This window comes from Dryobates pubescens, chromosome 22 (genome assembly GCF_014839835.1).
Source record: "Dryobates pubescens isolate bDryPub1 chromosome 22, bDryPub1.pri, whole genome shotgun sequence".
Classification (NCBI taxonomy): domain Eukaryota; kingdom Metazoa; phylum Chordata; class Aves; order Piciformes; family Picidae; genus Dryobates; species Dryobates pubescens.
In genome coordinates, this window is record NC_071633.1 from 15,845,369 (window position 1) to 15,857,849 (window position 12,481).

Sequence of the window (12,481 nt, forward strand, 5' to 3'; positions counted from 1 at the left end):
TAAACTGTAAAGCAGAGGACACAGGAACTACATTCCCTGCTTACCTACAGGCACTGAGCCCATGCTGTGTACAAGGGGGAAATCCACATTTCCCTTTTTTTTTTTGGTGTAAGTCTTCCTAAAGACACCCCTAAGCCATGAGTCCATTCCCAGCATGCTGGTAGTCTCCTAAGGGCAATAGTAGAAGGGCACCTCCTTGTGAAAAACAGAAAGAAGCAGATTTGTGTTGCCTTTGCTCACTGTGAGCAGGGCCTTACTCACCACAACCACCCATTTGGATCAGTCAGGCTATTTGTGGAGTACAGCCTCATTAACTGTGTGTGGGAGATTATCAGAGACTGGTCCCTATTAAAAATGATTTGTCTTCCATTGGAATGTTCCCAGTGGGATCACCTAATTTATTCAGGGAACATTTGTAAAAGGACTCCCTGCTGTAAATGAAATTTTGATTTCAGTGGAGCAGTGTCCAGTTATAAGTTTAGGAGCCCCCCACTCTTCTCTTAAGTTCATGGACTTAGGCTGTTGTGGAAAAGGAACCTGGGAGGATTTTATGGTGAGCTGTGGTTCCAGCAGGGCAGTCTCTGAACCCTGATGCTTTGTGAAAGTAGCGGTGTGTTCATCCTGACCTGCTTCTGTGCTGCAGCTGCAGCGCTGTACCTACCTTGCCTTTGACAAAAGGTTAAATAAGCAGCCCCTGTCAGTCTGGATACCCCATACCTGATGTGTTGCTCTTTGGAGAAAGCTCCCTTTGCACTGACTGTTGTATTTGCTGTGATGAAGATGCCTGGGTTTGTTAGCTCCCACAGTGTTTGAGCGAGCTGAGTGATCTGATCAAGGGAAGTTGCTGTGAAATTTTCTTCTGCCTTAGTCAAAGCCAGCTCAGTGCACAGCACTGGTGAGATGCCAAGATGTGTTTTTCTGAAGCCAGAGCTCTGTTTTGTGTGAATGTTGTGTAAGGACTGTGAGGTGAGTAGAGGGAAGCCCTTTTCTCATCATGATAATCCTAGCAGTGATTTCATTTCAGATCAGATACTGGTCTTCAGTGCCGTTGCCATATCTCACTGGTGACACAGGATCAAAGAGGAGCTTTTGCCAGCTGAGTGACTGGAAGTGCTCCCAAGTGGAGACCACCGCATTAAAAACAGCCTGCTGTTGGAACCTGCAGAAATTTAGCTCTTGTTCTCTCTGGGGAGAACTAACACCCAGTGTTTTTCACAGCTCTGATATATTTAATTTTTGTTACATAATTCCTGTGAAATGAATGCAGAAGTATTTCATTTACAGCCTGTGCAATGCAGTACAGAGCAGTCAGGGTTTGAGGTCAAGTCCTGAGTCATGCTGAGAGCTTCATTGGAATGCTCCTTTGGAGAGGTGCAGGAGAGCACATAGTCACTTTGGCTTTGCTTCCTTTGTGGTGTGTGTGACCAGCACTTTGCACCATTTGTCTTGATCACAGACTCTGCGTTGGAATAATGGCAGTTCATGAATTCACTCCACTTGGAAAAGCTATAAAATGCCAAACCAGTAGGAGGAGGCATGAGGACTTCCACAGCTCTTGTATTCCTCTTGTTGTGGTCACCTTCTCATCAGCGCAGGGAGCTGCAGAGAAAAGAGTATTTGTGTTGCTCTTCCTCCACCACTCTGTTCTGACTATGGGATCACAGCTCACAATCTCTTTTTGCACTCACTGATGTTTTCACTCTGTTTGAAAGGATTCCAGAAGCCATCCTGTCTCAAATGAAAGTGTTTGTCCTGGTTGCCTATCCTCTTGAACTAATCTCCTCTTCTTGCCCATGTTACCACTGGGCCACCGATGGGACAAGTCTGGAGGCTCAGCACCAGGGAATCTCTGAGTCAGTGATGGCACAGCTGCAGAGACTGATGTTCTTGGCAGAAGAGGCTGAAGCAGGCATGGTTCCAGAGAAAAAGTCCTTTGGCAAATGTGTTAGGTTGCCATTTTAAAAATGGCAAGTTGTGTCAGAAACACTTTTTCCCAGCTTGGTTTTATTTGGAAGTGTGCCCTTGGATGTGGAGAGAAGACCTGGGGCTGGAGGTCCTCCCTTTGGATGTCCACTCTGTGAGGGAAAGGCTGTTTTCTGAATCACATGGTCCAAACCTGTCTGTCTTCACCCTATCAGAGTTAGCTGCCAGCCATCGTACTCCTGAGCCTCCGGCACGTCCAGCACTCCTGGCTGGAGCACAGGCACCAGCAGTTGGTTCTCCTGCTTGTGAGTCATTTCCTCCTTGCTGTGCAGCCGCTCTGCTTAGCCACAGGAGCACAGTTAAAACCAGAAGCCAATGGAACACATGATACCCAGCTATCTGTAGCATGAAGTGGTATGTTAGCTCTTCAAAGACAGCCTGGAGCCTTGTGGTTGTCCTCTCAAACAGATCCTGCACTCAGCTGAGCATAAAAAGACATCGTGTAAATAGCTCACTTGCATCAAAGTCAGTTCACCAGCTGTGGGTCTGGCTCCACATGTCTGGTGTGTTCTTTACCAGTAGAGATAATGGTATTTAAAGTGACCTTTGCTGAGGGTTGTGACTCCTGTGTTGTTTCTCACTGCATCTGGCTCAGTTCTGCCTTTCTTACCATTTCCATGACAGCTTTTTCTTTTTCGGGAGCAGTTTCTAAAGCACAACCTTGTAGATGTGAAGGCACTAAAGCAAAATGGTTCATGCACAGGGAGCAGAACAGGCTGTTTCTGATTCTGGTTGCTTATAGCTGGATCCTAAAGTAGCTGAAATACCAATCACCTCATATGCAGCCTTATGGTTCTGGCTTCTTTTTTAAGCTACAATACACAATATTTGTCTGTGTAAAAGGCCCAAATGAAAGCAAGAGTGCTGGAAGAAACAAGATGATTTACTTTTTATGGGTGTTCCTTCCTTCCTAGTTTAATGAAACACTGTATGCTTGTGCAGCTCCAGACAATAAACTCATCTTTAAGCAGTTACAGTTAATGCCAATTAAGCCTCATGAGCGGTTTAAAGTAAGTGCCCAATACATTCAGCTAGTCAGCACTGGCTGTGCTGAAAAAAACCCACCCCCCATGAACAAGGTACTGGTGTAGGCTGCAGTGTGTGGGGTTTATTGTGTACACTAGTACCAAAGTCATGAAAGGAGGCATCAGAATTACTTCAGTCTACCAAGTTCTCTGATGCAAACCCACAAGCTTCTGAGCATTTAAATGGTGAGTTTCTAAAGGCTTGACCATGTTAGTCTTTGGCTGGAATTTGTTAAGTGTGAATAAATCTTACCAAGAACAGCCTTTATTTTAAAAATTTATTGTTTGTGGGGGTTTTTTTTGGTGCCATTTCATCCTCAGTGGCCCCTCAGAAGTTCTCTGTGGTGTGCTACAATAAAATGCTTAGAAGAAAATGTGTTGCCACCGAGCACTAGGTGTGAATCTGGAAATGGACTAAAACTGTTACAGTTTTTATGGATGAGTAATTGGGTTGGAAGCAATCCCCTTCCAGAGGTGGGGAGATGTGCTGTCACTGCTGAGAAGGCAAGGTCATGACTGACCAAACACCACTTTCTCATTCCCCCTGAATGGCAGAAGTCAGTTGGAGTTCAGCCCTTGCGTGTTAGGCCATGAGGAAGAACAGTGTCCTCTTTGTCCCTTTTGCTGATGGTTTGCCACGCTATGCATGAAACTAAGGGGTGATTTTTTTCCCTACCTTTTTTAGTAACCAAAGTTACAGCAAACAATGCAAGATGGCACATAATAATAAGAGCTCAGTGTGTGTAGAAAGCTCTGTGTCCTGTAGCAGCCTGCGCGTGTTTCATCATATGAGGTTCTTCAGCGTAAAGCTCCTGTGGTGTTTTGTAGCAATTGGGAGTAGAGGATGTTTGAGTGGCTGAGCAGCACCCTTGTCCTACCTTCACTCTGTTGTGGGAGCAGTGGGCTCCACAGTGGGTCCCAGTAGCCCTTGACCTGATTTTCAACAGACCAAGCACCCAGTTTCCTTGCTTTAGTGACCCATTTGCCCATGGCTTACTGAACTTCCCCAGCCATGGCCATTTTCCTCTGTTTTTCAAGCTAGCAGCACTTGAGGCTGCCAGTCTTCCTCATCTCTTTCCTGTTGGCAGCAGTTGGGTGGGTGGGCTTTTAGCCATTTACTTTTCCCATTTACTTTTCCCTTGTTTGTCCCCATTGTGGGGCTGTTCTTTGTAGGGCAGCATTGCTCTGGAAGCACAATCCTGCTCATTGCAATTGACCCCACTGCAGCAATTCCTTGAGACAGGCTAGTTGCTGCAGAGCTTTCTCTATGTGTCCTCACAGAGTGTGTCATTGAACTCTCAGTACCTTCCAGCTGGGCTAAAATCCTTTGCTGGGCTTTTTGGGCACAGTTCTGTGGTGTCTTCTGCTTTTCAAAGACAAACCTACTCCTGTCCTTTTCTTCTCCTCTGCAGATGTGCAATCTGCCTTCAAGAAAAAGACATCCTGCAGCTTTTGTTTATTAAACTAAGGAAAAAGAACCAACCCCCAAACCCAAAGCTGTGCCATGTATTGTCAGCAAGGCAGGGATTCAGACTAAGTGGGCAGCAAGTACAAATCCTGTCTGACCTGCATCGTGACATTTGGGAGTATCATTACAGTAGTGCATGTTTCACACAGCAGCATTTCCCCAGTGTCCCAATCCTGGAAAACCTCCTGTTACTGGACACTCACCAAGCTGTTAATGGGGAGTTTGGAAGCAGCTATCAGATATGTCAAGATTTATAAACACACATTAGATATCTTTTTGTTTCTGCCTGGATCATGGGACCTAATCACATACTTGGAAAAAGGTTTACATTTTCTCCTAAACTTGGATTCAAAGGCCCAGACCTCCCTGTACTTTCTAGCAGGCTTATTTCTGAGAGCAGTGCTCCCAGAAACAGGCACAGGGAGTGTGAGGAAGGTATTTGCAAGATGAGCCTGCTAACCAGAAACATCCTGAGCAGAGTAATTTTTGTTCTTCTTGCTCTTAGCTCTCCCCCATTGCTGCCATTTGAGACTTCTCTATTATTTTCTAATAGCTTTTCTGGCTAGCTGTTCTTGCACATCACTCTGACTCCTGGGATCCTGGACTCTTTGAAATGCAAGCAATACTGGCTCTAAATCTTTCTTTCACTATTTTTTTTTTAAGAGTATTTTCAAGTGTCTGTCTGTGAAGGTGTGGAATTGTTCCTCCCCAGTCTGATCCTTTCATTGCTCCTAGTGCATAACAACTTACATTTTCTCACTTTTCTACCTGTCCCTACAGTATTTTCTGCTTAGGTCCCTCAGAGCCCCTTGTGAAGGCAGGAAGATGGAGCTCTTCTGCAAGTCAGCTCTCTAATGAAGCAGCAAAGCATCACACACATTGACTGAGCTGGTAGCAGGAACGTTCCTGAGCTGTGGAATAGATGTTAATGCTACAAACCAGCCAAGTTCTGAATTTGTGTTCTTTGAGGGGACTGCATTCACAGAAGAGCCCACAGCCACCTTTTCAGACCTGCATATGCTGTTGCTAATTCTATTATGCTTCAGGAGTGAAAGTGCTGTGATTTGGAAAGGTTTCTTTCTTCACATGAGCTGAATTGGTGACAGCAGCAGCATTGCTGGTGAAAAGCAGCATCCCATCAAAGCTGTACTCTGCATAAAGCAGCAAGCATGCCTCAGCACTGTCAATAGCCCACTTCCTGTGGCCCTATTAATTTGCAGACGGAAAAGTGTGATATTTAGGCAAAAGAGGCTCTTTAGCATGTAGAACTGTTAGCATAATAAAGGAGGCTTGGCACATCTCCAGCCTGCTCCCTCTGACCTGTGGCTTCCTCCTAAGCAAAGCTGTGAGGGCTTTGCAGACCCTTCCTGGAGGAGCTCACTCTCCCTGCTGTGGCTTGGGGTAGCCAGAAGTGCCTGGCCACATGGTGCTGTGCTGTCACATCTGTACACTGATTTCCTTGTCACCAGAGTAAATCAAGAATTACTTCAGTGCAGCCACAGGAGCAGGCTGTTATCACACACAACGGAGAGAAATGGCATGAAGTGAGAGAACTGGGGTAAATTACATCCCTTGTATGAAGTGCTGTTACTGCTGAAGTTGTTGGCAGAACTCTTATCAGTTTTCTGTGGCCCCTGTTTCGTACCTGTGGTTGTCTTGATAGAGCTGAATGTCAAATAAAAACTGCAGCAGTTGCTTCAAATATAGGAGAGGCTTGAGATGAATGGATGGGATTAGGGAAAGAGCAGGACATTGGTTTGGCTGCTGTATTGGTAAACCCACTGGTATTGTCTGGAAAACTGCAATGTTAGTTTCTACACTCTCTCTTTTTCAGTGTATGGCATGATAGGGAACTGGTTAAGACTTGGCTCTGTTTATAAAGTTTCTTGGCAGCATGCTCAGAAAACAGATGAATTAATTATATTTGTTTAATAGAAGAGCTTTGGTTTGAAAATAGCTTGAGAAGGTGCAGGATGAAAGATATTGGAAGACTGCTTGAGAACCAAAAGTTTTTCCACTATCAAAGTCCTGCTGCTTATTAGAAACAAAGGGCTTGGCTGTGCAATTCCAAAGTGTTCTGTTGTGAATCTGTGCAGTTCATGAGGAATCTGGAAGCAGTGAGGAAGCATGGCCAGGTGTACACCAGAAAACATTTCTTCCTCCATCTCCTCCTTGTCTCACTTGATGGAAAAGGAGCACCACAGAGCTCAAATCACCTCTTTTGTGTCAGAGTGTGTGTGTTTGCACTCTGTGACCAGGCAAAAATGCAAGGGCCAAATCTGTTTCACCTCAATATTATCTCAAGAGGATTTCAGGTCTCAAATGAGAAAGAAAAAAAGATGTTTCTGGTTTGTTTTCTTTGGTCAGTTTACTTTTATAGCTAGAAATCTACTATGGAGACAATACAATCGGGGGAAGGCCTGGCAGGCTTGGTTGTGCTAAGCCATCCCTGCCACAGGAGAAGACCACATGGCATCTCTATGCTGGGCTAGAGAGCTGAACTGGGGTGTATGGACTCTCCCCCAGCAGTGCCTGTGTCCGACTGCCTGGCCAGAAGAGAGTTAAGGGCTGCCCACTGTTCCACTCTGTGAGTCAGAGGGATTTGAAGGGAAAAGGTGTGCCTTTTTTCCCCAGGAAGTCAGAAGACATAAAGGGAGATGCCTTTGGGCCTTTGTTACTTTGGAAATGAGAAACTGTGTTCTGTGCTACTTGGGCACTGTCTTTGGCCAAGTCATGCCCAGAGAAAAAAAGCCAGTGTAGGCTCTGAGGTGGGAGCATGCTGAGCTATTTCTAGACAGGTTAACAAGCTCTGCCCAATTAGTAGTGTTTTTAAAAGCAGCTTTGCTAGTGGGCCATGAGCTGCTCTGTGGGAGCTGAACCCACTTGCATAATTCAGATGCCAGCTCAGTTGTTTTCTGCTTGTAAACTGATCAGGCCATTGATTTGTTGCAAGCACCAGAATTTGGAGGGATTTGAAGTGTGGGAGTCTGCTCTGGTTTTACACTGTTAATTTAGCAACATAAAGCTGCATGCTCTACTTGCCCTTCTTCTAACACCACTTGGTAGTGGTCATTTTGACTGTTGCCTTTTCTTTAAGCTCAAGACATTTTGCCAAATTTCTAGAGAAGCAAACAATCCAGCCAAACTGCTAAAGAAAATCACCTGGTATCAGCTTGGGAACCCAAATATACTTTCCCAAGTACAGGAAGGAAGCTGTTGCTTGGCAGAAATGGAGCATAAACAAAGAAAGAAACAGTGTGAACGTGATTACCAGGCACGTGGGACATGACTTGCAATGCCTCTTTAAGATCAAAAAGCCATTAAGACTGCTCCTGTCCCCACTGACCAGAAGCAAGTTACCACTGACCCAAGTCCAGGCAAGTGGTACAAGCTAGCAAGAGAGCAGGCTCGTACCAGTTTGCAGAAATTAGTTCTGTTATAGTGTTAACTCTGAGCTAGGCTGTGTAAGGAAGGGCAGGACACTTTAGAAGGGAGGTACAATAGCTTCCTGTTGGGGAGAAACTTGAGAATTTCCTCTTAGTGTGGCTGGGATGTCAGAGGTAGATGTGCCACTGCTCACAAGTAATGTGGTTTCCCTGGACAGTTATGCCCTGTGTGGAGCTAACAACTGTCATGTCTGTGAAGTGCAGACCACAGTCCAAAACCTACTTGTGGGGAGCCTCCAGGCAGCTGGGACAAGTAGTGGTTCAATACAGAGAGGGCATTGCTGCATCTACCCCTTCAAAAGATTCCCACCTCTCTCAGAGGCGACCAGCCATGCACGGTTGGATTTGCTGGCATCGCTGCAAACACCAGCCAGCCTGAGCAGGTGCTGACAGCCTGACTTTGTAGAGCTGGCAATGGAAGTGGGGGAACTACAGACCAAAGGAAACAGAGGTCAGGGAGGGACCTGCAGAGACCACCAAATCCTGTTCCTGGAAAAAACCCTGTGCCTGGCAGCCCCTTGTCTCATGTGACCTCAAAAATTCCCTGTGCCTTCATAACCAGCATGGCCTCAGGGTGTCCTTCTCAGCCAGAAGCCCTCCTGAATCTCCTCACCTCAATGGAGACCTCAGACCTCTTGTGGTGCCAGTTGCTTGCAAGCCTTTCTCTTCAAATTCATCCCAGTTTTTTCTTTCAACTCAAAATAGCCAAACACAGAGGGCTCCTTCAGTAACTGTCTGAAGGAGAGAGAAACCCTCTTGCTTGACCACTGGCTCGTAGACCTCAAACACACTGGGTGGATTTACTGAGCCTGCCCAGACCTACTCAGGTGCATGCAGTAAAAAGTTACTTTCCACTCTTCATGTCATTTACTGCCAGAATTTACTGCAGGATTTTACTGCCCTCTTAAATGAGGCTGGACTTGTTTCTGCACATGGTGAGTAGCCCACATGGTTTCTTCTTCCCTGTTTGGTTACCCCAAGGCAGGTAGGCAGTGTCTCTGGGTGCCCTGGTTCTCCCAGCCCATCATGGGAGCGGGGCTGTGGACTCCTGGCCTTGGCATCACTCCTTGCCTGGGGCCCCACCAGGGTGTATCACTTCCTCCAAGGATCCTGTCTGTGTTTGTGCTAGCTGACACATGAGTATTGCCTCCCACAAGGATTCAACAATTTAATGGAGGGACAGTGTCTCTGAGAGCTGAAATCTCTGATGTAATAAAAGGCTTTGTGGCTTGGCTGATGCAGCAGCTTCAGCAAACCATGGACTGTCAAGTGTAGAATGTGGTGTTCATCCATGCATTTCAGTCCTTTGAAGGTGTAAAATAGCGTGATTGTGCTGGCCTCTTATTGTCACTCTTATCACTGTCACCATAATTTCCCATCATTTTCAGTATCAGTTATTCATGAGAAATCAGTGCAACAAGTGGGAGTTCTTCCAAAACCTTTTAGTTCCTAATTTCAGTCACATCATGCCAGATATCTTGGAGGAATCTGCCCTGACACAAACCCAGACAAGTCACTCTCAGACTGTATACAAAAAGACCCAGGCTAATGCACTGCAGCTTGTGACACCAGCAGACAGAGATGCTGTTTGCAAAACTCTTTTCTTCACTGTGTGAGCGCGAGGGCCAGGGAAGAGAACAGCAGCCTCACAAAAGGTGTCAGAGGTGTGGGGTTTGTGCCTATCACTTAATTTAGCAATATTGGGGGGAAAAAAAAACCACCAAGGGAAAACATTTGGATATTTTCCAGATGCAGAAATATGCAGGAAGAAGCAGGGCTGTGATTGAGCTTGGCTACCGAAATCTGTGTACAATTGCTACGGGATACTGTAACCACCAACACCAGGCTATTTTTAAAGCTAAAGCAGTGCTGGTGGGCCTGATGTCTGTGCCTTGTGCTTGGCAAGCCTGCCTCTGCATGACGGGGGTAGGCTCTCTGCACCTTAACTAGCGATGCTTTTATTCACTGCATCAGCTGAGAAACCTTTGTCACACTTGGGAGTATCTGAGCCCTGTGCAGTAGGTACTGAGTGATTTCCACCAGCAGCAGCCCACTGTTCCAGAGATTTACTTTATTCCTTAGGGAGTTAACTACAGGAAAGAGTGAACTACATTTTGTTTTCCTCATGTGATTCTCTGTGCCAGGGGGTCACTGAAAAGAAAGTGTAAGAGATGATGTGTGACAGGAGTTGAGTCTGCAGATTATTTGTTGCTGATGCCCATCTATGAGTGGCTACAACTGGATCTAATTCTGCTGGTGCTGCCCAGCTGTTTTGAGCAGCAATGAAACTGGTGCCAGTGCTGACAGTGAAATCACAGTCAATGGGCACTGCAGTTTAAACCTCCCCTGACAAACAGCAGCAGATCTCACCCGTCACGGCTGCTGTGCCAGGTTTTCTTAGGACGTCATTGCTGGGTTGAATCAGGCTGTGCTTTTTCCAGGCTTTAGAAAATCCCCAGTCACCATGGTTAGAGTCGCTCTGGTTTTCCGAGCGGGAGCTGGGATGGCAGGCAGCGTGCTGGCAGTGTGTGGGAGGTGTGTTTCATTGCCATGTGCCCCTGGAGCAGAGAGGCTGGGCGGGCGGGTGTCTTCTCCCAGTCCTGCTCCGGTCTGCGGCGTGGAGGAGCGGAGGAGCATCCAGGAGGGGACCCGGCAGCCTCTGTTGCAGGCAGCAAGGACCTGGGGAAGGGACAGTGGTTCTGCGTGCAGGTGTCGTGTGGGAGAGGAGAGTGATTGCCGGCTGAGACAGAGAGCGCTGCGGTGAGTGCCTTTTCCTCCTACTTCCCGAGACTGATCCTAGCCTTCCTACTTGCCTACACGTCTTTAAAATCCCCCCTTCATGTAGCCTCTGTCTTTGTACCTTTCACTCTCTCCTTTTTTACCTGCTCTCCCCTTCTCCCCTCACCCCTCAGTCCCCTCCTTTCTTTCTTCGTTCGTGCCTCCGGACGCCGTCTCATGCAAATGCAGTGGGTTCTTTGAACGTTTGTAGCCTTACGCTTTGGAAACTGATGACTTGCAGGGATCGCCAGTAATGGATCTAGGCGTACCTGAACGCCCTATTTTTCTGTTTCTTCCTGTCTGCTCAAAGAGGCAGGAACTCAGCTCCCTTGAGGCTCGAATTCTGCTAGGAGCAACTGTGGCAGTAGCATCCTGCAGCTGGCATCCTCAGTTGAGATTTTCAGGAATTCGGTCGCCTGTAAGGAGCTTGGGGCCATTTGACTGCCCTCTGCTGCTAAACAACGCGGGTTAACTTCTCACCTCACTTTCCCTAAAGGGACGAGTCCCCTCGACGTGACTGGCTCTATAGTGCGAGCCTACATGAAAGTGTGCCTCCTCCTGTTGTTGTTGTTCTTGTTATTCAGTAGGCTGTATTGATTTGTGGTATATTTTACTCAGTTAACTGCTTGTAGAATTAGGAGTTTCAGTAGCAATTTCAAGATCAGGAGCAAATCCTCTACAAAAGTAGATCTTGCCTATATAAACAGTTGCACTGCTTCTGTCATTCTGTAACACTTGGTATAACCCTCCCCTGGTGCAAATTGAGGTAAGCCAGTATGAACATGCTTATACCAGCATAGCCTGTTCCCCTCTGGGAAAGGAGAACAAGCTATTCCAGTACAGAGCACTTTTATTTGGCTCTGATTTTATCCATGTTTTCATGGTATTGGCAGAAATACACCAGCGAATAAAACTTGGGTGGACTGGTACAAGATCGTGCATTAAACAAGTCTTGGTCTGCAGGCTGCCTCAGTAGCTCCTTGGCAAGTGAGTGTTGGGTATGCTGTGAATTTATTGTCTTGTCTTTGTGGCTGGAGGTGTGGTAGAAGGACTTGGTGTTACTCTCATTGCATATTCACCAAGAACTGGGCAGTGTGTTGGCTATAAAGCCATGGCTGAGAGTCATGTGAGTCATGGCTGGAGTTTATTTTTAAATGAGGTATGTAAGACTTCATTCACTTTCAGACTGTTTTTATTTGCAGCATATTGGCAATGTAAGAGGGCCATGGCAGAGATGCAAATCCCAGTAATGCTCACTTGGAAGTGCCTTTGAGCTGGCAGGGAAATACAGAGTTGTTCCAGCAACACTGAAAATCTTGCTCTAGTGAAAAGTGAGTGCCCAGTGGCTGTAAAGCACTTGGCATTTGTATCTGTGCTTGCCTACCTCAGATATCAGCAGGGCAGCCCAGAGACTGATGGGCAGCAAGTACAGAGAGAAACTGCAGAATTCCAACCAGGTACCACGATCACAAAGATTGTGGTTTACTGATGGGTGTTTCACAGTACTGCTGCTAATCTAGGTGATTGGTATGTGTCTTGTAGAAGAACCTTGTAGGAGAGATTCTTGGTGTCTGCAGGCAAAGGAGAGAATCACATTTGGTATGGGAAACACATTGAAACAGAGCAGTTGGGGGAAGGCAGTGCCACCAACAGACTAGGCCCCCCTGGAGAGGAGGTGTCTTAATGGCACATGACTGAGGTTCTGGAAACATGGAAACTAACTAAAACTTCAAGATTTTCTTCTACCACACAGTGTATTCACCCCATATATGACCCTTCTC

General features: G+C 46.5%; 1 protein-coding gene across 4 annotated transcripts in view; it reads left to right on the plus strand.

The window, feature by feature from the left end:
- OSBPL5 (oxysterol binding protein like 5) overlaps positions 1-12,481 on the plus strand; it is a 164,034-nt gene that overhangs the window by 79,151 nt on the left and 72,402 nt on the right. Inside the window, exon 1 of one of the 4 annotated variants that reach the window (XM_054171909.1) lies at positions 10,541-10,682. The exons of the other annotated variants lie outside the window; for them this stretch is intronic. The gene's annotated coding sequence lies outside the window, so the exon portion shown is untranslated. Of the gene's footprint in view, positions 1-10,540; positions 10,683-12,481 lie in introns of those variants that run through there. 4 annotated transcript variants of the gene reach the window in all.